Raw genomic sequence first — 27874 nt, forward strand, 5'->3', positions numbered from 1 at the left:
TTACATTAAGACAGCAGGTGCTACACAGCTGTCCTGGCCTAAGATCCATATTAGCTAAAAGACTGGGAGCAAGGAAAGGATATAGGGTGCGCTTTTGCTCATCTCCTTGGCAACTGAGACCTTGTACCTGCAACCCAGCCTTTTTGGTGAGTGGAGATTATCATCAAGCAAGACAGATCTCCCCAACACTGGCTGTTTTACCCAAGCACACTGTACTCTACCCTCCTGGCTAGACGTTCATTAGCTGAGTCACATTCTCTAACCCCTCCTTGGATAGCATGCCCAGGGCCATGTCCCAAGACTGGTGCCTGTTTCTCTCTCAGAAAACATCCACGGTCCCAGTGACAGTACAACTTGTGCTGCTAATAAGCATATGGTTAAAGTGTAAACCTTTCTTAAACAAGGGCAAGTAGACGCAAGGTCTTTTGCATCCACAGGACTCCAGCCAATGCACTTTGCTGGGAGCTACACAGTCCCAACTTGGCATGAATTAGGTCATTGTGTCAGATGATTCTGGGAAGTCACAGCACACCAGTTACTTGACAGACAGCTTTCCCTCCCTCCCAGGCTTTCTCTTTGGGGTCTTTGCATGTGACTATCTCAGACTCCTAGTTTTAGACACTTGACACAGAAACGCTTTCCAAAGTATCTCTTCCTATATGATAATTTCTCCTTTATTAAAACAAACAAACAAACAAACAAACAAGCAACAATAACAACAAACCTTGCTGAGCTTCAGGTGTCTCCAGTTGGTGGAGCGCCAGCTTAGCTCTCAAAGCACTCTATCTGGTCATCAGTATTGCACAAACCAGCAGGTGTGGTGGGGTACAAGCACTAAGTCTGTCTTAGTGCTTGGGAGGTAGATGACAGAGGACCAGAAGTTCAAGGTCATTCTTAGCTACACTGGGAATTTGGGGGGGAAATCTGCTTTAGTGAGCTTGTCACGGAACCCTGACAATGGTAGTTTCATTCCCGCATCCTACATGGTGGAAGGAGAGAGCTATCCAAAAGTTGGCTTCGGATCCCCACACATGCACTGTAGCCTGTGTGCCCCCAATAAGTACATACATACAAAGGCAAAATGAGTAAGTGTAATGCATCTTTTTTTTTTTAAAAAAAATTAACAAATTGAAAACACCTTTGCTAGAAGGCTGTGATACGAAGGGAGAGAATGACAGTGACACACAGGATGTAGCTGCTTAGGTTATTACACCTGTGGTGACTTAAGGCAAAGATGGGTGAGTATGATGGCTCAGAAGGTAAAGGGATTGCTGTGCTGAGTTTGAGCTCATATCCCATGGTGGAAGGAAAGAATTGACTCTGAAAAGTTATGGTTTCCACATGGACACCATGCAAGTGAGTATCCCCCACTAACAATGAATAGAATTAAAATTAAAAACAAATTAAAAGGCAAAGCTTGTAGGTTGGGGTCCGAAGGCTTCTGAGCTATGTCATCTCCTGAGGACACTTTGGGGAGTACAAGGACAGGTTTAGAAGAGCTGTGTTGCAAGTCTTAAGTAAATCAAATCCTTCTTCCCCATCAGTACATTTCTTTACCAATTCTGGAACTCAAGTCAACTCAACCAAACAAATATGTATCTGGGTCTACTTGGAACATGGCACAAAGAAGTACTAGGGTTCTGACACCACAAGTACAAGTCAAAGTCATGGTCCTGACTTTGTTTTAAGACAGGGTCTTACTGTATAACTCAAGTTACTATCAAACCCAAACTCATGGCAATCCTCCTGCATCAGTCTCCCAAGTGCTGGGATTACTGTGTTGTTCCACCATGCCTAACTGAGCATGAGATATCTTGAAACATGTTAAATTCATCTTTGATTTTTGCCATAGAAAACTGAATTGTGCTTCTTCTACAGTATAAGCACTATACCACTGAGCCGCACTTTAACCCCCCATAACCTTATTTATTTATGTTTAATTTTTTTATTTTGTTTATACGCATGTTTTGCTTGCATGTCTGTGCACCACATGCATGCCTGGTGCCTGAAGAGGCCAGAAGAGTGTGTCGGATCCTTTGAAACTGGAGTTAAGATCACTGTGAGACAGACACTGTGTGGGTGCTGGGAATTGAACCCAGATCGTCTGGAAGAACAGCCAGTTCTCTTAACTGCTGAGCCATCTTTACAAGCCCCATTTTAACTTTAAATATGGCAAAAGCTAGATATCTCACCTTTCATTTTGTTTTGTGTATAGCCGGGTCTCATGTAGCCCAGGCTAGATTTAAATTTACTGTGTATCAGAAAATGACCTTGAATTTCTGCCCTGCCTGCCTGTTATTCTTGAGTGCTGGGATTAAGGCTCCACCATGTCTCGAGCCTTTGTATTTGAGCTAGGGATTGAAGCCAGAGGGCTTTGTACACACTGGATAAACACCCCACCAGCTGATCTATATCCCCAGATGTGACCTCAATGCTTTTCTGTAATTGGGATTTTACCTATGGCCTCATACATCCTAGGCAACGCTCTACCAATGAGCTAGATCCTCAGCCTTGGATAAGTACTTGGGAGGAGTTCATGTATATCACGAAGATCTCTGGTCTGTCTTCAAAAGATGGAGGGACCCCTGAATGAGCCGAGCGGCTCAGAATGTCCTCAAGCATCTGTGGTCCTCTTTGTTGTACTCTCACATCCCCAGAATGGAACAGCTGTTACTGGAACAGAGGAAATATGATACAACAAGATGCTGTCCAAGAAGGCCCCCAGGCCTAGAAGTCCTTAATGAGACTTTAGTAGTAGATGTGGGCTGAGTCTTCAGTCCCTGCCATCACAGAAAGCCCCAGTTGTCGAGTGACAGTCTCAATTCAGGCTAAAAGGCTGTGGCTTGAAAAATGAAACAGAATCTGGCCATTACTCAAGCATTTAGAACAAAGTTTAAACCTAAACTGGGACCAGTGCCTGAGTATTCATCAACTACGCAAGTGAAAGGCGATAACACAGCGTTCCTCTGGGACAGTGGGGAAAGGGGCACACTGATAATCATTTTTAGACAGCAGTTTGAAGCAAAGTGAATATTTCTTTTTTTTTAAGTTTTTATTTTAGGGGTGGGTTAGAAAGATGGTATGGTGCTTAACAGCAAACATTGCTCCTCCTAAAAACCTGAGTTCCATTCCCAGCACTCATGTCAGGTGGTTCACAACTGCCTGTAACTCCAGCTCCAGAAGATTCGATGCCTCTAGCCTCCGCAGACACTGCATGTCACATACCTATTCCCACAGAAGTTCACAAGTTAAAATTTATTTTTTTAAAAAAGGAAATGTCTTTTAAAAACATTTTAATGTATAAGTTTGGTTTTTCGATACCAGATTTCTCTGTGTAGCCTTGGATGTCCCAGGTCGCTTTCTGTAGACCAGGCTGGCCTTGACCTCAGAGAGCCAGCTGTGTGAGTGCTGGGATTAAAGATACCACCACTGCCTGGCAAACTATTTTTTAAGGTAGGATCTCACTCTGTAACCCTGACTGCCCTGGATCTCACCATATTGCTCACACCAGCCCGTCTATTGTCCTGAAGCTCACAGTACTTGCTGTCACCAACTTCTCCCCTGTTGAAACAATAGGTGTGTGTGTGTGTGTGTGTGTGTGTGTGTGTGTTAAATACCAGAGAATGCACCAAGCACTCTGAACTCTTTTACTTTTTATTTTTGAGACAGGATCTCACTAAATTGTCAAAACTGGCCTGAAACTTACTACAGCCCAAAGTGGGCCTTGAACCTTGGTGTCTCAGAGCTGGGATTACAGGCGTGTGCCACCCAGTCCTGGGATTATAGGCACTCCTCCTTCCTTTTTGGATAGTATTCTTTTTCAATTTGATGGCATTGTTGGAAAGTGCAAACTAGGAGGCAGGCCCAGCTGGAGGAAGGAGGTAACTAGGGGTCCCTGGGCACTCCTCCTTGCTCTGCCTGCTTCCCAGCTGCCTTGAGGTGAGCAACTCTGCTCTGCCACACCCTTCCCACCACACTGTTCTGCCTCATCTCAGACCTAAAACAATGCAGGCAACTGACCATGAACAAATCTCCCTAAACTGTTTTCTCAGGCATTTGTCATTGAGATGAAAGTATCTAATAGAATAAGAATACAACATAATCATGAGTCATGCTTTTTGCCTTTTTAAAAGGGCCATGGGGCTCTCCTGTAGCTTATTATATATCTGAGGATGACCTTGGACATCTGATCCACCTGTCTTTGTGTCCCAGGAACGGGAATCGCAGGTGGACACCATATGGTGTTTTCTTCTTTTGGTTCATCTCTTTCTGAGATTCTTCTATGCTCAGTATGACTTGAATGAAATGTCAGTGATGGTTCTCACTTTCCCCACTCTGTTACCCAGCCTTGTTGTAACCGATCACTTTAGCAGGTAATACTGCACAGCTCCCAGGTAAAAGAAACAGTAAAGGGGAAGAGAGGAGAAACTTCTGAGTCACATAGCAGTATCTGTCAAAACACTGTTTTCAACCACAGTTCATGACCCTCTACAGTTGTGAAATCAATTCACGAGTTTTAAAATCCAGGATATAATAGGAAAGGAGGAGCACATAAGAGAATAGTGTAATACATACAGAACAAAAGCACGGCCTTAGCAAACATTTGTTTCTCTTGTACACCCATAAGTATGTGTGTCTTGGTGAAATATATTCTAAACCGAAGTCACGGGGAAAGGAAGGGAAAAAGGAGGCCACTCATATTAGTTTGTTTGTGCGATTGCAATGCAATGCTGTGGTTGGGTAACTTTATGGAGAAGAGATTTATTTGCTCTTGTGGAAATGATCCAAAGTCCAAGGACTGCCTCTGGTAATGGACTTTGCCTTTGTGATGGTGGCAAACAGTGTCACATGGCAAGAGGCAGAGACTATGCATGTGTCCGTTCAATCTCTTATAAAGCCACTGAGAGTCAACCATGTTGGGTCCACTACCCTGACCTTCTCAAATAGAATTAAACTATTTTTTTTTTTAAAGACAGGGTCTCTCTGCACAGTTGGGGTGGAGGGGGTAGGGAGGCAAACTAGGAACTTGAAGCAATTTTCCTGCCTCAGCCTTCTGAGTGCTGGATTATAGATAGAAAGCACCACACCTTGTCCCCTTCTTCATGTTTTAGATAGGGTTTTTCATATATCCTGGCTGGCACCCAATTTATTATGTAGCCAATGATGATATTGAACTTCTGATCATCTTGCTTCTGAGTGCTAGGATTACAGCAAGAGCCTTACCTGCTGAGCCATCTCGTCTCCCCAGTCCCCACAGTGGATTCGGAAAGCACATCCTCCAGTAGGCCACGTACCATTGGATATCTTTTGACCTGTTACCCGTTTGGCATGGATGACCAACCAGGTAGGCCTCACACACCTGCACAGCACCAGTAGGAAGGCTGGATAGGGTTCAGTCAAATAAACCTCTGTAGTTATAAAATACTCAGTTTTAGGCATGTCTTATAGCAAAACAAAATGAGCTACTGTAGCCAAAGACCCAAAAGAAACTCTGAGACAATTTCTCAGAAATTGTCCTGGCAATTTCTCACACCAGACAATGGGAAGGGAGTCTGGAATCAGATTAGTGGATGGCCGGCAGCCGACTTTCTGGGATAGCACAGTAACAGGCCTGCAACCAGAGGGTCCTTCACCCCTAGTAGAGGGGGCTCACTCTCATGACCAGCTCTTTCCTTTACCTACTGTGGCTTTGAAGGCAGCCTACTTTTCATGATCCCTAGCATAACGGCCTTCTTCCTTCTCTCACTCCCTCCAGTTTGACCATGATAAAGTAACTAATCCAGAGCTAGAATGCTCAGTTCTAGGGTCTACCTGTGATGACACCCAGAAAGTCAGCTACCGGACATCCCCAGGTTGTAAAGTGGGCAGGACAGTAGAGTCTTATAATCCCAGTGCCCAGTGCCAGTTGAGGTAGCAGGATCTGGAGTTCAAGGGAACTCTGGGCTGCATAAGGAAATGACAATAACAAATGGCAAAGTCATGATGACTCTGGATCTTGGCTGAGGTATTGTAACCTGGAGAGTTGCTTACCTTTCTTACATATGGAATGAAGAGGCCAGACACTCATTTTGAACTTCTCTGCCCATATTTGGTCTTTATGTGGCATTCTAAAACTTCTTCCCTCACTCCCCTTGATCCTTCTCCCTTTCTTCCCTTCTTTATTTTGTATACTTTTGTAGTCTCTTTTGTGAGTACTTGTTGAGAGGTCCTCACGGAGGAGCACAGCTATGTGGATACCCTCCACCAAAGAACAGTCTCTTCCACCATGCACACAGCTTTGGGAGGAAGACACAGAAGGGAGAGGAAGGGACACCTGCACAGCCAGCCAGAGCAGCTGGAGTAACCTTGCTGATCAATGGAGTGATACATGTCACAGCCAGATATCTGGTCCCCCATTCTATTTGTTTTGTTTTGTTTTTGAGACAAGAGCCAATGTAGCCAAGATTGGCTTTGAACTTGCTAGGGAGAATCTGTTTCTGTTTTCTGTTCTCTCTCTCTGTGTGTGTTTCTGTTTATTGTTCTCATCCTCTCTCTCTCTCCCTCCCTCTTTCCTCCCCCCCCCCCCCCCCGTGTGTGTTTGCCTGTGTGTGGACTAAGAACTCTATCTGAACTTCCACTGAACTGGGAGCTAATCTGGTGTGCACATGATCACATTTGGCTTCTTATGTGAGTATTGGGGACTTAAATTCAGGTTTTAAAGCTTATGCAGCAAGCATTCTTAGCCACTGAGCTACTTACATTGCTACTCATAATCATGGTATTAACTGCTAGAGATATGATAATAAATATAGTTCCTAAGCCATTTTTTACATTTTTACTTATATTCTGTGTATGGGTGTTTTGCTTGCATATCTGTCAGTGTATGACTTGTGTGCCTCATGCCCAAGGTAAGGAGAAAAGGGCATGGGTGCCCTGGAACTGCAGTTACAGAGGGTTATGAGCAACCATGTGAGTGCTGGAAACTAAATTCAGGTCTTCTGGAAGAACAGCCAGTGCTCTTAACTGCTAAGCCATCTTTCTAGCCTCGGTCTTTATGTCTTATTCTCAGTGAACACCAGCTTGAATCTTATGTAGTTCAGGCAGACCTCAAGCTTGCTATGTAACTACAGATGACCTGAAGCTTCTGATTCTCCTGCTTCCACTTCCCCAGTTCTGGGATCAGAGTCTTTGTCTGTGTCCCACCATGTCATCCAAAATAACGGATTCTCACTCTCCATTTAGACAAGGCATTCTTTCACATGTTTATTATAGAAAAGATACCTTTATAGGAAAACCTCTTCTCAAGTAAATAGCTCACATTTGGGGTTCAAAAGATAGCTTGGACCGGACAGAAATCTCAAGGTCCAAATCAGGAGCAGAAGGAGACGGAGCACGAGCAAGGAACTCAGGACCACGAGGGGTGCACCCACACACTAAGACAATGGGGATGTTCTATTGGGATCTCACCAAGGCCAGCTGGCCTAGGTCTGAAAAAGCATGGGATAAATCCGGACTAGCTGAACATAGCGGACAATGAGGAATACTGAGAATTCAAGAACAATTGCAGTGGGTTTTTGATCCTACTGCACGTACTGGCTTTGTGGGAGCCTAGGCAGTTTGAATGCTCACCTTACGAGACCTGGATAGAGGTGGGCAGTCCTTGGGCTTCCCACAGGTCAGGGAACCCTGATTGCTCTTCGAGATGAGGGGAGGGGGACTTGATCGGGGGAGGGGGAGGGAAATGGGAAGCGGTTGTGGGGACGAGGCAGAAATCCTTAATAAATAAATAAATTAAAAAAAAAAAAAAGATAGCTTGGTGGTGAAGAGCAATGACTGCTCTTTCAGAAGACCCAAGTTCAATTCCCAGCACTCACATAGTAACTCACAACCAATTGTAACTTTAGTTCCTGAAGATCTGAAACCTTCTTCAGGTCTACAAGGACACTGCATGCCCACAGTGCACAGATGTACATGCCTGCAAAACACTCCTACACATAATACATGAAAATAAACAATCTAAAATCAAACCTCACATTTGCAGTAGAAAACAGACCATTCCAGCTTCCTGTTTATTAAAGTCGTTCCTCACAGGGACTAATGCGTGTTTTCCTTAAGTGCTACTGTCATGCAGCAACAGCTGGCCAAGATTTATGTTCTGCCCAGGCTCTGTGTCCTATTAACATATGGAAGTGTACTCAGATTGGACTCACCTACCAGTAATACTGTGCTTTAAAGATTAGGAGCTAAATAATAGTGGCTGTTGATATTGATCAACACTCAAAAAGGGTCCAATGTTCATGTTAGCCCTAGAGAGCAAATACACCGAGATGGTTTGTACCAAAGTAAACGTTTAGCTTTATTTTGCAAGTTTATTTTTTGTCATCTCCCTCCCTTGTAAGTTTTAAAAACAAAACCAATCAGCATACAATCAAAGCACCTAGTCTTTCTTTTCTCTCTCTCTCTATTCAAGAAAGGGATTGTTTATTTATTTTGAAACAGGGTCTCAAGTAGCCCAGGTTATGACAGAAGATGGCCTTGAATGTGATCCTTCTAGCTCTGCCTTCTAAGCACTGGGACTATAGGGTATGCAATACCATGCCTGGTGTATGAAGTGCTGGTGAACAAGTTTAGGGCCTCCTGCATGCTAGACAAGTAATTTATCAACTGAGATATATCTCCAGACTTTATATTTTTTCTTTTTAAAGGCATGGTCTCATTTTGTAGGCCAGGCTGGCCCTGTAACTAGAAGGAATCTTCCTGCCTTATCCTGTCCAGAGCTGGGATTGCAGGTGTGAATCACCATGCCAACTTTTGCTTTGTATTTAACAGCATTCAGAAATAATTTTGTATGCACACTTTATTTATTAATTCATTCATTTTGTTTTTCTAGGCAGGGTTTCTCTGTAGCTTTGGAACCTGTCCTGGAACTAGCTCTTGTAGACAAGGCTGGCCTCGAACTCACAGATCTGCCTGCTTCTGCCAGAGTGCTGGAATTAAAGGCCTGTATCACCGCCTGACCACTGCACACTTTAAAAACTTCCCTTTTTGTTAAAAGCCACTAAAAAGCCTACCAACCAGTGGGGGCCAATCAATAAAGTGCTTGCTACTACTCAAGGATGAAGACCTGGAGTCAGATTCTCAGCACCCAAATAAAAAGTTAGGCCTGTGGCACATGCATGTTATCCTAGTGCGGAATATGTGGAAATATGAGAATATTTGGAGCTTGCTGGACAGCTATCAGCATAGGCAGGTCAGTGAACACCAAGTTTAGTTAAAAAACAAAAACAAAACCCTGCCTCAAAAATTAAGGTGTAGAGCTAAAGGAAAGGACAACTGACATTGACCTCTGACCTCCAAGTAAAGGGGGATGGCACTCCCCAGTAATTAGAAGGTAAAGGTGGCCTTGAATTCTAGAGTGATCACATCCACATGAGGAATACAGTATAAACATTTTTTTTAATGGAAACACAATCAAATGAAAGTATTCATAGAGAAATAAGAGAGAAATAGATATAAAACTTAACACCAAACCCCAGCACTCCGAAGCTGAGGCAGGATGATCACACATTGCAGGTGAGCCCAGACTACACAGTGAGAGTACCTGTCAAAAAAAGTTACCTAACCTTAGCCAGGTATGGGCTAGAGGTGCATTCATCTTCCTAGGGCTCACAGGAGGCTCAAGGGGATCACAAATGTACAGGTAGCCTGGCTACACAGTGAGTTCAAGGCCAGCCTAGCTTGTGGCAGTCCATACTAACCAAGCCCAACATGGTGGCACTGGCCCTTAATCCCAGTACTGGAGAGGCAGAGGCAGGTGAATGTCTGTGAGTTTGAGATCAGTCTAGTGTACAGATTGATCTCCAGGCCACCCAGTGCTACACAGTGGGGCCCTGTCTCAAAATAAATAAGTAGTTAGAAGAAAAATTAATAAATGAAGGGTCACAGTGGTTAACTTGCTCTCTTCAAATATCTCTAAGGAGGCAGCACTCTCATCCTGTATTGGAAAGCAAAATCTAGACGAAGGGCAGAAACCATGAGCAAGCACGTTCTAGCTCAACCTAGGGTGCTGACTAAGTCTTTGCTCTCCTCAGTGACCTCTGGATAATCAAGGATCATTTTAGTGGCTTGAGTGAGAAATGTCCCTCATAGGCTCAGGTGTTTGACTATCTGGTTACCAGTATGTGGGGATATTTGGGGAGGCTAAGGTGGTGTAGTCTTGCTGGAAGAAGTAGCCACTGGGGCAGGCTTTGAGAGCATGTAGGCTTTTCCTGCTTCTGTTTGCTCTCTGCTTCACGCTTGCATTTAAAGACGTGATCTCAGATGCCTGCTCCTGCTGCCTTGCCTGCACCTTACTGCTGCGTTTTTCCTTCATGGTGGATCTTGTCCTTCTGTGGCTGTCAGCACCGGTAAACCCTCCCTTCCATTAGGTGCCTTGGTAGGGTGTTTTATCAAGCAACAGAAAAGTGGCTAACACAGTCATCAAGGTTAGGTTAGAGATCACTTGGCCTATTATGCTACTTTGAATATCAGACTTTCCTGTTCTTTGTTGTCCTTCATTTTATCCAGAACCTCAGGAAGAAATAAGATCATGTTTTTGCATTTCTATGACAGATTTCAAAACGTTCCAGGCATGTCCACCCCATGATCCAGGATGGTTATGAATTCAGACAAATACATTTGGGAATGCCAAAGTCATGCTGCAAGGTCAACAGGGCAACACCCAGTCTAACTGATACCATTGGATGCAGAGCCCAGGTCTTTGTTGGAACCCTGTTATGCTCTACAATAACTGCCAAGTTCTGGCTGATCCCATTCATAGTTCTGATGGATATTTCTGAGAACAAACAGTACAAAATATCCCATGGTCTCAAGGACATAATTTGAAGATATGTCTTACTCTCAGAACCATAAATGCCATGTTTCTGCTTCTTGGAAATTGAGACTGAGAGTATATTCTTAAAATGGACTGGGTTCAATTTGCACTACAACTCTCTAGAAGAAAACATGTTATTGTTTTAAGACATTCATTCTGGGATGAAAATATAAAAAAATGTAAGATCATAGTTCATGTATCTCGTGGTGGGTAGAGAGATGGAGAGAGCAAGGATTGGTGGGCACAAGAGTGAGCACAGAGACCATGTCCATTTCAGAGGGCTCCTAGGGAAATGAGAGATGCTCTCACATTCCAATCCATTTGTGTTGGAAAACAGACAAACCTATAGATCTGAGTGATGGCAATATTACTTTATATTTGAATGACACCTTGTATTTTTCAAAATGCCATCTCAGTGAGAGACACTGTCTTGACAAACAAGGTGGTGGCTCCTGAGAAATAGCATCTGAAGTTGACTTCTGGTTTCCATGTGCAAATACTTTCATACAACACACACACACACACACACACACACACACACACAGAGAGAGAGAGAGAGAGAGAGAGAGAGAGAGAGAGAGAGAGAGCGCGCATTCAGAAAGTCAAACATAGTGGTGCATGTATATGGACCCAGCACTGGGAGACCGAGGCAGGAGAACCCCAAGTTTGAGGCCAATCTGGACTGCATAGCAAAACTTTATCTCAAGAAACTCACAAAAGGGAGGGGGCTGGAGTGCAGCTGGGTTGGTAGAGCACTTGCCTAGTGCTGTGTTCTCTATGGCTCCAGGAACTGATCTCACTGGGGTGGCAGGGAAATGAAGAACAGATTACACATAGACATACTTAGACAGAAAAGCTGGGATTGGTGATCTGGATTCTCAGATAGAGAAGCCATGGCATCCTGTAAGCTCAGTGAGTTTAATGTATACAGCCAAACAAGGAGATAGGATACTGCAGACAGATGAACAAAGGGTATAATATACAGCAGAACAATGAGGCAGGGTTAGCTAATCTTGTAGCAGTTCTTAGGAGAGCAGTCTTCAGGCTATAAACAATCAGTGGCAGAAAGCTAACACAGACATTTTCCGAACACACTGTCAACATTCACACTCAGATTAGAGGAAGGATTTACCACTCACTCAAGGCACTGGGTCCTTGACATGGCTGTGCTCATGTCAAACATACACTTTCACTCGGGATGCTACTAGCATTCAGGAAGCACTGAGTTCAGTCCTCGACAACAATACCAGGCAAGGTGACACATGCCTGAAATCCAGCACTTGGAGGGTAGCAGAAGGCTCAAAAGTTTAAAGCATCTTTGGGCTATATAGCAACTTTAAGATTAACCTGGGTTGCCGGGCGGTGGTGGCGCACGCCTTTAATCCCAGCACTCGGGAGGCAGAGGCAGGCGGATCTTTGTGAGTTCGAGACCAGCCTGGTCTACAGAGCTAGTTCCAGGACAGGCTCCAAAGCCACAGAGAAACCCTGTCTCGAAAAACCAAAAAAAAAAAAAAAAAAGATTAACCTGGGTTACATGGAACTTGTCTCCAAAAATTAAATAATAAAGTTCTATTGAAATGGTTGAGCTCTTGGCTGAATTCTCTAGTACACCTTCCTGATTCTATCCAAATCAATTTTCAAGTATTTATGAAGGATACTATCAGATAAATACAATTTATGGTGAGCAGAGCAGCTCAGTGGTGGAGTACTTGGTTGTATCTCAAAATAATAGATACTAGGACACAAGAACAAAGCAAAAAATCATCTGGGCCAGAGAGAGAGACATCATCCATTTAGTAAAGTGCATGCCGCACAAGCATGAGGACCTGCCTTCAGATCCCTACCACCCACACAGAAAGCCGGCTGCAGCGGTATTCATCTATAGTTTTAGCCCTGGGAGCTAGAGACGGGAGGATCCAGGGAGCCTGCTAACCAACTAGTCTAATTGAATCAGTAAATGTCAGCTTCAGTGAGACCATGTCTCTAACAGTTAAATATAGAATGACAAAGGAAAACAGTGGCATCAACCTCTGGACCATATACATATACATGCAAACATACACACACACACACACACACACACACACACACACACGAAATGATATATAGAAGGAATATAATAAGACCCATTAGGACTAAAGCCTGGCTCTAAAAAGTCCCAAAGGATAAGGCTCTAGCATCCAGAAATTCAGTTAAAGAGAGGAAAGATAGTAAAGGCAAGAAAGGTGCTTCATTGGGATGAGCAGAGGTCTAATGGTGTAAACTCTGCTTTCCAAATGCTTATAGCAATCTTATTATAACACAAGAATAAGAAATGTAGGCAAGAGTGAGTATTCCTATGGCAGCAGCTCAGATCCTGTTGACCTGATTATCACTTGGGTCATGATTTCAGTCATGTGAGCTATATCTGGGACTATCTCCGTGCTTAGGAAATTGTTTTTATCCTTTATCTTAAGGTGATATCTGTGGGAAAGAAAAGCTTGGGAGAGCTCAGAAGGATAGGTGGCACAAGATGGAGCTAAAAAACACTAGGCAGTAATTATGCCTCACTTCGTATCTCAGATGTCAAACCATATTTGCATTTTCTATGGTAAAACTGTGTTTGTTTCATTTTATGTGAGACAGGATCTTACTTGACAGTTCAAGTTGGCCTCAAACTCACAGTAATTCTCCTGCGTCAGTTTGAGGCCTAGGATTATTACAGATGTGAGTCATCATGTATAGCAATATCCTTATACCTTTGTAGAAAGACTACTTCTTGTTCTTAGATTTTTAAATCAATAACACCTTGATATATATGTAGATGTGTTATCATCTTATCTATTTACTTATTACTTATTTATTTTGAGACATGCTACCCATGAACTAGCTCTGTAGCAGAGGTTGACCTTGAACTTCTCATCTTTCTGCAGCCACCTCCCCAGTGGAACCTCCACACCTAGCTTTATTTGGTACTGGGTTTCAAACCTATATTTCACTCTCAATTTTTTTTTTTGTATTGTATTTTTATTGTATTGAACCCTGCATCTTGTGTACCTTAGGCAAATATCCAATCACTAAGCTGTATTGCCTGTGCCAGTATCACCTCTGAAATTAGGAGGTTTAAGCCTCGTATAGTGGCACAACCTTTGATCCCACAGGCAGAGGCAGGTTGGTTGACCTCTGTGATTCAAGGCCAGCCTTGTCTACCTGGAGAGTTTCAGGCTGTCCAGGTCTTCAAACCGTGTCTCAAACAAACAAACAAACAAACAAACAAACGAAATTAGACAGTTTAGTGCTCCGGTTCTAGACCTGTTAGTACAGCATTGTAAAAAAACAAACAAAAGAACACCTAGATAATTTAGACACTTGGATTAGGACATTTGTTCTAGCAAAGAATGAAGAGTCCTGGATCAGCTTCTGCTCCAGTCTTTTGATAAAGTCCAGAGCACTGCTTGAATATGCAAATCATAATCTCCAAGGTAAATAAAAGCCCAGAGCCAGTTTTGGATTATAGATATTGCTACTGCTTATCTAATCTTTGTGGTTTTTATAAACAAGGCTATAGACGCACAAAGGGTAAGTAAGGTCAAGTCCAAAGTGAGTGAGCTGTCACTTGGCTTCACAGGCTAGCCTATGATCACATCTTTCAAACAGGATATAGACAAAGGGAAAGTCCAATGACTGCAGTGGGGAAAACAAACCATGGAATTCCAACTGCATGACCCTGTTTGCCTGAATTATCCAAACTACATCACTTGCTTTTTGTTTTATTTGTTCTATTTTGGAAACTGAGGGATCATCAGTTAAAAGGTGCCAGGCTATAGAGATCAGTTAATAGCAAGCACTGCTCTTCCAGAGGTCCTGAGTTTGCTTCCTAGCACCCATGTTAGGTGACTCATAGCCACTTGTAACTGTAACAACAGGGGATCCAACATCCTTTTCTAGTTTCGGAAGTCACCTGGTCTCAAGTGGCAGATACACAATGACACTGACACATACCCATAAGTAAAAGCAAAAATATTTCTTAAAACAAAATAAAACCACAAGAAGCCAGTAATTGCAGAGGCGGGAGGATCAGAAGGAGAAGATAATCCTCACTACCTAATGAGTTCAAGGTCAGCCTAAGATACCCAAAAATGTCTTAAAGGAAGGATTAAATCATACAAACAACTTATTTCATTTTCTACCCAACGACAGCTTATGTCAATTTTAAAATAGATAATAGGAAGTGGTGTTTTGTTCTAAAATAAGAACTTCATCTCTTGTTGTTTAATATTGTGTTTAATATGTTCAATATTATAAATTCTATCTGAAATTTACATTTCAAGGCTGAAGAAATGGCTCTGAGGCTAAAAGCACTTCCTGCTCTTGCAGACTACCAGAGCTTAATTTCAGCATTCACATCTGGCAGTTCACATAACCTGTTAATCTAGCTCCAGGGATTCTGACACCCTCTTCTGTATGCCACAGGCACTGCACTCACCTGTACTTAACCACACACACACTATACCACAACACACACACACCTTAACACAATACCACTCATAAATACACCACACATATACACATTGACACATACACACATACAACACACACCCACAGTCTTAATTGGGATTTCTAATTGCTGTGATAAAACTCCATTGCTGTGGGATAATGCCCTTATACACTATAAAGTTCTATCAGGCTTATTGTTGTAATAAAATGTTGATTGACCAGTAGCCAGACAGAAAGTATAGGTGAAACAACCCGACTAGAAGAATTCTGGGAAGAGGAAAGGCAGATATGCAGTCACCAGCCAGACGTAGAGGAAGCAAGATGAGAATGCCTTACTGAGAAAAGGTACCAAGCCATGTGGCTAAACACAGACAAGAATTATGGGTTAATTTAAATTGTAAGAGCTAGTTAGTAATAAGACTGAGGAATAGGCCAAATAGTTTATAATTAATATAAGCCTCTGTGTGTTTATTTGGGATTAATGGATGTGGTACCAGGCAGGACAGAAACTTCCATCTATACACCACAACCCAAAAAGCATGCCACAGAGGAAAGGATTTAATCACCTTAAACTTCTACATCACAGTTCATAATCAAAGGAAGTCAGGACAGGAACTCAAGCAAGGCAGGAACCTGGAGCCAGGAGGTGATGCAGAGGTCATGGAGGAGTGCTGCTTATTGGTGGGCTCAACACAACTCGTTCAGCTTTCTTTCTTATAGAACCCAGGACCACCAGTCCAGGGATAGCACCACCCATATTGGTCTACCACCCCCTACATTAATAACTGTCTTATTCAATGTTCTACTGCTGAAGAGATACCATGACCATAGCAAATCTTGAAAAGTAAATTATTTAATTGGGGTTTGCTTACAGTTTCAGAGGTTTAGTCCATTATCAGCACAGTGGGAAGCATGGTAGCACACAGGCAGACATGGTCCTGGAGGAGCTGAGAGTTCTACATCCAGATCTGCAGGCAGCAGAAAGGAAAGAGACATTCTTGAGCATTTGGAGCCCCAAAGCTCATTCCCAGTAACACATTTCCAACACGACTATACCTCCTAATCCCTGTCAAGTAGTGTCACTCCTTATTGACCAAGCATTCAAATATATGAGGCCATGGGGACCATTTCTATCCAAACCACCGCAATAACTAATAAAGAAAACGCCCTACAGGGGATATTATAGAGGAATTTTCTTAATTGAGGTTTCTTTCTCTCAAATGACTTTAGCTTGTGTCAAGTTGACATAAAACTATTAGGCACACACACAACGTATACCACACATACCTCATACCGAGTCATACATACATGCACCACACAGATCCCCTCCACCACACAGATACACATCACACATACCCCCCACATACACATGCCACACAAATATAAATAAGATCTAATGCATAAAATGGTTTTTTACAAGTTGATGTATTCTTTATTCAAAGTTGAAAAGTGTACCATATTGCACATTATTGCAAAAATTCACTGTTACAAACACTTTGCAGCTGGTAAGAAGCCAACAAAAGGTTGATTTTTAAAACTCATCACTATAAATTACTGTTAGAGTACTTTGCAAATTCAGAATTCAAACTGCATTTTCTTTTTCTAAATTGCCTACAGTACTCAAGGTTCTTGAAGTTTAGGTAGCTGTTTCAGGAGGAAGAGAAGAGGTACTGATGTCAAGGGATTTCTATTCTCTTTCGATGCTCACATACTTCAGGGCGTCAGCCTGGCTATAACTGTAACCCAAAACCGGCTCTTTACCAGCCTGATGGCTCTCAGCAAAGATGCATATTCTGTGACCAGCATTAACCATGGTAACTTTTTCATAGCAGTTGGATTTACTGAATGGTTAGCAAGATGAATTTTGTTGTCCTTGTGGGTTATGTCATTGTTTAAAATGAGCAGGAAGCTGCACATGTATTTGTCATATACTTGCCCTCTTCTGTCTGCTTCATCCTGAGAAATAATTTCTCCACAGTATTCTGAGGTGGACTCATTTTTTTTCTGCACAGGATCTTTGATAAAGATCCCCCAGTCTGCCACATTAGATGGTGACAGCAATACGTGCTTTATAGAGTCCCACCAAATACTGCAGTCCTTGCAGGACATGTTTTTGCTGTCCCAATGGTCTGCAGCTCCACATGTAGGACAGAGGTCAGGGTCACACTCCCAGATAGCCAGGGTTATACTGTGCTTTGCAGCAATGTCCAGGAAGGTGGCTTTGATCTTTTTCCAGTTGTATCTTTCTGCAGTGTGCAACCCATAATCGGTATTTTCTTTTCTTCATGTTTGGAGGAGTGTCCACATCCCCAGTGGGGACACATGCTGACACTGGAGTGTCCATGTCATCAGTGGGGACACATGCCAACACTGGAGTGTCCATGTCCTCAGTGGGGACACATGCTGACACTGGACTCTTTGACTCTGAACTCATACACTTGTTTGCATGTTTTGGTCTCAATTAGCCTAGCAATGGCACAGAAGTTACTCTCAGAAGAACCAATGAGCACTCTAAACACAGAGGCTCCAGCACTACTCCACATCATATTCTCGGGAGCTTCAGTATTTGGCTTCATCTTTATTGGTGTTTGACATTGGGAATTTGCTTCCGAGGAGCTGCAAGTTCCATCTTTTCTTTCTTCTTCATTGTTCTCTCCCCCTTCAATTCCCACTTCTCTGACTCTAGCACACTGACTGTTATTAGGAAGTCTTCCTCTTCTGTGGCCCCTGGGCATTGGGGTGATGGCTTTATTCACTCAGTAGTGAGGGTAGCAGCAACCTCCTTAGCTCCCTTCAGATGCTGATAACACTGTTCCATGAGGCTTGTTATTCAGAGCTGTTTCTGTGTTCTGCTCTTATGTGTTGGGTGTTGCATGGAAGGGATGTAGGAAGCAGTCATGCTTAAAACATCACCTACAGAAAAGTGTATGAAGTTAACATAAGCTTTGCTCCCTCTGAACACATTTAGCATTTGGTCCATCTATGCTTGGGGTGCATTCAGGAGGCAGAGCACCTGGTAACTGCTGCCTGATGAGCAATGGATATATATATTTCTTCTGCTGTACCCTCATCTGGAAACATTGAGGAAATAGCTCCAAAAATTTAATCAGCAGATTTCCAAGGTGGGCAATTTTCTCATCTTGACTATCCTCTAGATATTTCTGGGTTTTCTTTCATCAGGATCATCTTCATCATCATCATTGTCATTATTATTAAGCAAAAACATTTACCAACTCCACAAAAATTCACCATTTATACACCTACATTCTCTGTCTCCATGCACTTTTCCATCCCAGTTTTCACTAGTTCTTCGGTGAAAGTGCCATCCTGATCTAGAACTTCATTCCCCATACAAAGAATGGTATGTAAAACAGTTTCATCTTCCACTATAAAATTCTGCTGTCAGGGAGACAAGAATACATCATGGGCCTGATGCGACTGCATTCAAGTGTTTAGCCAGATGACTTGTGCTGGAAAATCCAGTCCCCGGGTCACTGACAAGAAATCATGATGTGTGCTGGCTGTATCCTTCATTGCTTCCGTTCTTGGTTTAGGGCTTCCATTCTTTCCAAAATTTTCTGACAATTGGAAGTAAACAGTCTTTACTTCATTGGCTCTTCTAAACCTCTTGAACTGTCTAGGCTCATATAGTCTGATTTCACACGCTTCCACCAGCAAACTGGTTTCTTCTCAGATTTCTTCCCAGCCTGGCCCATGATGACTCTGTCCCACACAGCAGCCCACACTGTCCCCACTGCCAGGACTCCACTGCCTTCGATCTCCCACTGGGTATTGGACGTAACTCAACCGAATGCCAAACACAGTGACCTGCATAAAATAATTCTTAAAAATAGTTTGCCTCATTGCTAACCCAGCCCATTGCTGTAAGAGAAAGAAAAAAAATCAGATCCCCAATAACACATACCCAGCTAACAGACAGTGTAGACATTTTCAGATTGACTGGAAAGACTGACTGTTGAGGCTGGACATTACTCACCTGTAGTAGTAAGATGCTGTAGTGCTAGCATCTCCATGGAATCAAGCACAGGGGATATACACACATGCAGCAAATTCATAGGCATAAAATTAAATAATTAACTTTCAAAAATTAAAAAAAATTCTCCAGTAGTTTTTTTTAATGGGTGTGAATATGGCGTATGGGAGTTAGTTTGTTGTAACTTTGACATTAGCTAGAACTCCCTCCCCTCGCAAGGCCTCAAATAGCCAAGTCTGGCCTCAAACCTTTTGAAGCGTGTGGCAATGATGTACTCTGAGAATATCTCTTATATTTTAAAAGACTGGAACTTTTGCTGAGCCTCACAGCCAGAGCTATTAATACACCTAGGATTTTAGACTACTAGCCTACCGTGTACTCAAACTGCTTGTTTAACCTGAGGTTAAAAGAACAATATAACAAGCAACATTAATTGCTTTGTTTTTCCCATGTAATCAACTTTTACAACCTTGCCTAATTACAGCTAATGCATAGCTGTAATGTTATGTACTCTTCCATACCTGGCCCAGATACTACACGTGTGCCATTTGCTGAAAGCAGTAAGTACAGAAGTTGAAAGCAACCTAAAATCTAGCATAAACGGATACTGGTTGATCCTCAACGATGTTTATTTCTGAGTCAGTTGGAAATAGTGACTTAATTCCTAGAATAATTATTATATATTTCTGTAAGTTTCCCATTCCATCCCCATGTGATGCTTTTTATGTTGTTCAATAAAGAAAGAGGAAACCCTTTGTTAGGAACAGACGCACAGAGGCAGAACAGACAGACACACAGGGACACACACAGAGGCAGGCACAGATTCAGACTCATGCAACAGACAGACAGTAGATAAAAGACACAGGGAACACAAAGCAGAGAATTCAAATGTGGATGCACTCTTGGTTCAATGACTCCAAGGGGAAGTGCTTTTATTTCTTTCCTTAATTTAACACTTGTTCATTATTGGTAACTCAGAGTTAATTAGTAATCCTTGAAGCAGCTGAAGATGAGCTTGAACTTTTGATTCACGTCTTAAGCATTAAATTAAGGTGTCACCACAATTAGATAATTAAAACTTTTTGTTGTTGTTTTTTAATTAATTAATTAATTTGAGACAAGATTTCATCAAGTAATTCTATGTGGCCTGGGAGCTCATGTGTTGACTAGGTTGGCCTTGAACTCACAGAGATCCAACTACCTCTGCCTCCTGGGACTAAAGAAGTGCACCACTGGGCCAGGCTGGATAGTATTTCAAAGTATTTGAAAATCTCAAAGTGAATTTCCTGTTTTTTATACCCGAATTTGTAAGTAATTATCCACTGTACTTATCTTCCTTCTTCTGTTTTCTCTGTTTTTCTTTTATTGACATTTTTGTCTTTACTTTGCCTGCCAGCACAGAAGGATTTATGAAGGAACATTATTAGAGAAGTAGGCTTGAGTCTTTATGAGTAAGCCCCGTTCAGAACCACGGAGAGCAGTCAAAGCCACCCAATTTGAGAATCACAATTTGCAAATATCATGGTTGGCTTTGTTCTATGCCGCACACCGTAGCCCCATCTGTGCTCTATGCATTAGATCCCAGTTCGCCAGCTTCGGGCAAAGGGCTGGAGGTTGAAAATACCGACGCAGAGAAAGACTGGCACACAGACCTTTAAACACTGATACCACAAAGCCCCTCTTTATTAGCACCATGCAGGCTTAAATACACTGCAGTCAATAGCCAACAGGTGAAAATCCCATCCTCTGATCCTCTAAGCTAGGCACAGCTTCTAGTAACTTTAATTAGAAGGTTCTAGGAGGGAAGAGCAGCTGAAGGCCAGGACTCATTAATCCCAACAGTTCTAAAGTTTTTAAATTGAATTTGTGTGTGAGTGGGTGTGGGTGTGGGTGTGGTGTGTGCCACATTACCACATCTGTTCCCGTCCTCATGGAGACCAGATAAGGGTACTAGATTCCCTGGAGCTGGAATTATAGGTGAGCTACCAAATGTGAGTACTGGAAACTGAACTGTAGACCCCTTGCAAGAGCAGCAAGCATTCCTAACCACTGACCCAGCCATGGCCTTGTTACGAATTAGGGTTTGGAGAAGTATCTGATGTGTGCGAAGTTTCTGGAAATATCTGTCTGTGCCTCACTCTCTGGCTTTTGTTTGAATGGGAATGCCTTTCATTACTGAACCATCTCACTAGCTTAAATAACTTCAAAATCTCTCTCTGTGTCTCTGTCTCGTGTGTGTGTGTGTGTGTGTGTGTGTGTGTGTGTGTGTAAGTTGTGCCATGCATGTGCAGATGCCTTCGTTTTGGAACACAGTCCAAGAATGGAGTTCTGTGAGGAGAATTCTGAGTACTTGTGAAAAAAACTCCAAGAAAACAAGTTAAGAGTCTTGTACCTCAATTTGTTCAAAATACAGACCTGTTCTTGGAATATGTTTTCACGCTCTTCCCTGGTAGAGCTCTTGCTGTTTGTTTATGTGCCTTGACGGAAAAGCATGGTTTCTGTATTGTATGGCTTGTCCTTGTAGTTGTATACAGATTAAACTCTTGAGAACTTTACTCATATGACCTTTCTTAACCCTCAGAGTATAAACTGTTTGATGCTCTGAATAAAGCTGGCTATTGCATGAGACTTTAGTCTGCCTCGCATATTGGCTCTACTCTCTCAAGTCCCACTACCTCTAGAACAGTAAGCCCAGCATAGGCCAGAAGAGTGCTTTGGACCCCTTAGAGCTGCCGTCTGAGCCAGGTTCTGGGAATCAAACTCTGCGTCTTCTGGAAGAGTAGCAAGCACTCTTAACTTAGCTGCCAAGCTGTGTCTTAAGCTCCTCTATAAAATGTTAACACTTGGGAAGTGGAGGCAGGAGGATCATGACTTCAAGGACAGCCTTGGCCATGTGAAGATCTGACTAAAATAAAACAAAAGATATGAGCCAGAGTTAAGGTTAGCACAGGAGGAAAGGACTTGGTCTAGTAATGATAAAGTTGTATCTTAGGCAAATGATTTACTACTGAGCTACATTCACACCCCATAAATTATATATTTAAACCTTTCTTTTATTTAAGTTAGCATATCACAAAATATTTGAGTGTAATTAACTTAAAAGTTTCCCTCTTATTTTATGTGTACAGGTGACTTCCCTGTAAGTGTCTGTGCATCATGTGTGGTGGTGTGCAGTGCCCACAGAAGGCACTGGATCCCATGGGCCTGGAATTACAAATGATTGTGTGTTACTATGTGTGTGCTAAGAACTGAACCTAGGTCTGTATGGTATAACTATATATTTGAGATTACAAATTTTTATAATTACAAATTACTATGTTCAACAGCACCATCTACTGTTGGAAGAAGTGAAAGCAGTTACAGTTTTGTTGTACACTTCATTTGATTTAGAATGATTCAAAGTAATTACAGAGCGTTGAACAGTAGACTTAGGTCTTCAACTTTAAATGAACCCAAAAATTCTAGCATCAACATGAAATATTTACTATGAGTATATGGTGTGCGAGTGTAAGTGCAGGCATCCTGGCCATCTTACTGGCCTCTAGTCCCAACTTTGTTATTTATTTATTTATTTATTTATTATGTTTACAATATTCTATCTGTGTGTATGCCTGCAGGCCAGAAGAGGGCACCAGACCTCATTACAAATAGCTGTGAGCACCATGTGTTTGCTGGGAATTGAACTCAGGACCTTTGGAAGAGCAGGCAATGCCCTTAACCTCTGAGCCTAATACTTTTTAGGAGCTGGAGACATGGTTCAGGAGCTAAGAGAACATGCTCTTGCAGAGGACTAGAGACATTCAAACACATATAACAAAATTTAAAAATATTTTTTAGGGTTTATTTTTAATGTTACCCCACAGAGGCCAGAAGAGGGTGATGGATCCATTGGAGCTGGAGTTATATATGGGTTATGAGATCTCAGACATGGATGTTGGGAACCAAACTTAGCTCTTCTGGAAGAGTGGTAGTACTCTCTTCAAACAAAATTATGTATATAGACACTTTGCCAGCATGTATGTTTATGTCTGCCTGGTGCCAAAAGAGGGTGAAGAAGCTGAAGAAGGTGTCAGGTCCTGGAGACAGTCACTGGTTGTGAACTGCCATGTGGGCACTAGGAATTAAACTGGGTCCTCTGGAAAAGCAATCAGTGCTCTTAACCACTGAGCCATCTCTCTAGCTTTACAGCAGTGTTCTTAACTATTAAGCCATCTCTCTAGTCCCTAACACCAACTATCTAAGCATAAAAAACATAACGTGAGACTTCAGAAAGATAAATATCTTGTAAAGTGACAAGCATCTTGCTATAACACTGTCTTAGTTAGGGTTACTATTGCTATGATGAAACACCATGACCAGAAGCAACTTGCAGGAGGAAAGGGTTTATTTTCCTCACAGTTCTATAACACATCATCAAAAGCAGCGATGGCAGAAACTCAAGCAGGGCAGGATCTTGAAGGCAGGAGCTGATGCAGAGACCATGGAGGGGTGCTGCTTACTGGCTTGCTCCCTATGGCTTGCTCATCTTGCTTTCTTATAGAACCCAGGACCACCAGCCTAAAGATGGCACCAACCACAATATGCGAGACCTTTCCCCACTGATCACTAATTAAGAAAACGCTTTACATCCAGTTTTCTCAACTGAGGCTCCCTCCTTGCAGACAGTTCTAGCTTGTGTCAAGTTGACATCAGATTAGCCAGCACAAACACCATATATGAGTGTAAGCCAAAATGTCTGTAGGTGTGTTCAAAGCAAGAAAGGTTGGTGGGAAAGCAACTTCCTCACAGTGAAGCCCCTGGGATGAAGGGAAGCTAATTCTGTTTCTAACTTCATGTTGATTGTCCAGGAAAGTTAATTGCCCCATCATTCACTTCCCACATCTGAACATGGTGACTGAAGGCGGTATAGGGAGTTTCAAGGCTGCAGCTTTCCTGCGTCATCACTCACACTGCTGACTAGCAGTGATCTACGCATCTGTAAGTATCCTGGTTCACTAAGCCTGGTAGAATGGTTCCTTTGGTCAGTGTGGTGGTTTGACTGACAATGGCCCCCAGAAGTTCATAGGGAGTAGCATTATTAGAAGGTATGGCCTTGTTGGAGGAAGTGTGTCATTGTCAACGGGCTTTGAAGTTTCAGATGCTCAAACAAGACCAAGTTTCACTCTCTTCATGCTGCCTTCAGATCCAAATGTAGAACTCTCAGTTACTTCCCCATCACCATGTCTGCCAGCAAGCTGCTATGCTTCCTGCCATGACAATGGACTAACCTCTGAACTGTAAGCAAGCTCCCAGTTAAATGTTTTCCTTTGTAAGAGTTGCCATGGTCATAGTGTCTCTTCACAGCAATAGAAATGCCAACTAAGACAGTTATCAGCAATGAGTGGATATTTATTCCTATCTCAGCAGGAAGATATCGCCTGGATTTGTCTGAGTACACTCTGATGTACAATGGTGACAGACTTGCCTAATGACTCAGTTTTGAGGTGTCCCACCATTGCGCTTTGTTCAACAAGTGTTTACTCATCTGTGGCCAACTTTGTCCCTTTGGCTTTGAGGGTAGGATATGACCAAGCTATGGACACAGTGAGCTATTCAAAATACATGTAATATAAGCACAGCCAGTGTCCAGAGGCGGCATAGAAACAGGAGAGCATCAGCTAGACCTGCAAACACATCCTGCATAGTGCCTCATTCCTGGCACAGTGTGGAGACACCTGGCTATTGACTTGTACTTATTCTCTTCATTCATTGGTTCTTCTGACTTAGCAACAGAACCCTGGACCTTAATATTTCCAGCCCCCTTGGGAGATAGGGGTAGTCTAGAACTTACTGGGTCCAGTGGGTTGTGAAATTATTGAATGACAGTTTTATTTTTTGATTTTGTTTCTAACAAAGAAAACTGATCTCTTTATTGTACTGCAAAAAAGTAGTGGGCATGGCACTAACCGAAGAACCAATAGCTTGATATGATACCCTCCCTCTTCTTTCTCATTGTACTAGAGACTAAACCAATAGCCTTGCACATGCTAAGCGAGCTCTCTACCTCTGAGCTATACCCACACCTATGTCTTCACTTTAAACAGCTAGAGGCCAGGCATAGTGTCATATACCTGTAAACCCAGCAGGAAGACAGAAGGATCAGGAATTCAAGGTCTACCTCTACTACCTGGTGACTCTGAAGACTACATTAAATTCACCCACTTTCTATATGTACATATGAATACTTAGGAAGATGCTAGCTGCCAAGCCTGATATCCTGAGTTCTATTCCCAGGACCCACATGGTAGAGGAGACAAAGGTTGTCCTCTGACCCCCACATATGTATAATGTGTATGGGCACATAAACAAATACAAATAAATTCCCATAATAAAATTTGAAAAACTATTTGGGTCTCTATGTAACAGCTCTGGCTGCCCTGAAATTTGATGTAGTTCAGTTGGTAGAATTGCTGCCTACTACGAATGAAAGCCCGCTTTAAATCTCTAGAACCACACAAAATGGAGAAATCCTAGCACTGGGGAAGTGGAGGCAGGAAGATCAGAAGTTCAAGGTCATCCTTGACTATATAGTAAGTTGGTGGCCAGTCTCATAAATAAATAAACAGAATGCTATTGGTCACAGACTATGAAGAACCACATCCAGAGATCCCTGTTTGGGATTAGCTATGATGGTTTCTGTATGGCTGCCTCCAGATAGAAGATGAGTCTGTTTTCAGTAGTAAAGGGGATAATTATTGGGTAGAGGCATTCTTAAAATTGTAGCTATGGAAGAAGGCAATATGTGGTTATACAGAAGCCAATGATTAGCTTGTGGTGGGATATATGATTTTTGTATTTGGCTGGCAAACATTTCCATCTCTAGTCTGATAGTCGTAAATCCTATCTTCCTTACTAGAAGAGCAGAGCTATTTATGACCATGATTGGCCATAGCTAACAATAACCTCCCTGGAGCTTGATTGACTTCAGGGCAAGGCAGATGGTCGAGTGGAACAAATCACAAGCATTCCCGGCTATTGACAGACTGATTCTGGGAATGAGAAGTTCCATTTCTGTTTAATTTGTTAAAATGGGAGTGTGGGATCTGGGCATGTGGGCAGGTCCTACACTGCAGAGAAAGGCCCCCTAGGAATGAAGATGGAAGCAGAGATGTGAGGGGAAGTCTGGGATTATACTTGTCGCACGCCCCCTTTCCTATGACCTATATTTTTCCTTTACCTACACTTTAAGCTAGTAAAACCTTAACTTCTGGTTTATTTTTTTTGTTTTTTTTTTTAACAGGTTTTCTCTGTGTATAACAGCTCTGGCTGTCCTGAAACTTGATTTGTACACCAAACTGGGCTCTAACTCACAGAGATCTGCCTGTCTCTGCCTCTGGAGCACTGGGATTACAAATATACACCATCACCTCCTGGATAATATTTTTTTTAATAACTGGGGATCAAACCCAAAACTTCAGGAGAGTGACCTACCAGCATGTTATATATTTATTTTTTAAGACAGGGTCTTATGTAGCCCAGATCTTTCAGAAATCATCCTGCCTCAGCATCTCAAAAGATGGGATTACAGATGCGAGTCAACTCTCTCTGTTACACTCACAGACCACACCCCTTTCACTCTGTAGCTCGGGTTGGCCTTGAACTTGTGCTGGTGATCCTGCTTCTGTCTTCCGGATGTTGAGATTATAGATGTAGTTACCACTGCCTAGATATACTTTTTGATGTTGTTAAATACAGAGTCTCATGCATTTACAAATAACTTGTTGAAAATATTATTTTAAGCTGTGTTACATTTGCTTATGCCCTGGAACATTTGTTTAATGATGTAAAGATGTGTTGCTTTTGTTTAACTCTGTGAAGCTGTGATTCTCTGCCTGTCTAAAAATACCTGATGAGCGAATAAAGAGCTGAACGGCCAAGAGCACGGCAGAAGAAAGGATAGGCAGGGCTGGCAGGCATAGTGTAAATAGAAGGAAAGATCTGGAGAAAGCAAAGGAACAAGAGGACAAGGAGAGGAGGATGTCAGGGGTCAGCCACCCACAGAGTAAAGTAAAAGTAAGATATGTAGAAGTAAGAAAAGGAAAAGGTCCAGAGACAAAAGGTAGACAGGATCATTTAAGAAAAGTTGCCTAGAAACAAGTCAAGCTAAGGCCGGGCATTCATAAGAAAGTATAAGTCTCTCTGTGTGTGATTTGGGACCTGGGTTGTGGGTCCCTCCAAAAGCCAAAAGGAGCCAAAGATTAATAAAAAACAAACAACAACATGCTGGCGTCCCAACATGTGGCTAGAGTAAAAAAAAAAAAATCCAACTAGACTAATCTGGAACTTGCTACATGGCAGAAGATGGCATTGAACACCCGTCTATCTGCCTCCACTTTCCCAGTGCCAGGATGGCAGGCATGTTACACTATGCTCAGCTTACATTTTCCCCAGGTAAGGTCTTGTTTTGTATTTCAGGCTGACAATCTTGTTTTAGACGATTTGGGGGGGGGGGGGAGGTTTTCGAGACAAGGTTTCTCAGCATAACCCTGGCTGTCCCAGAACTGACTTTGTAG

At 42.5% G+C, this 27874-nt stretch overlaps 1 long non-coding RNA gene and 1 pseudogene across 1 annotated transcript; one reads left to right on the plus strand and one right to left on the minus strand.

The window, feature by feature from the left end:
* Nucleotides 1-6610: 6610 nt before the first annotated feature.
* Nucleotides 6611-26650, plus strand: LOC121453519. Its single transcript, XR_005975020.1, has 3 exons — nt 6611-6666; nt 24170-24299; nt 26602-26650. It is a non-coding gene; the product is annotated as an uncharacterized LOC121453519 (long non-coding RNA).
* On the minus strand, nt 17016-19044 carry LOC121453518 (annotated as a pseudogene).
* Nucleotides 26651-27874: the final 1224 nt, after the last annotated feature.

The sequence above is a fragment of the Microtus oregoni genome, unplaced genomic scaffold (assembly GCF_018167655.1).
Source record: "Microtus oregoni isolate MIOR12 unplaced genomic scaffold, Mior012 000011F_ref0000422, whole genome shotgun sequence".
NCBI lineage: Eukaryota > Metazoa > Chordata > Mammalia > Rodentia > Cricetidae > Microtus > Microtus oregoni.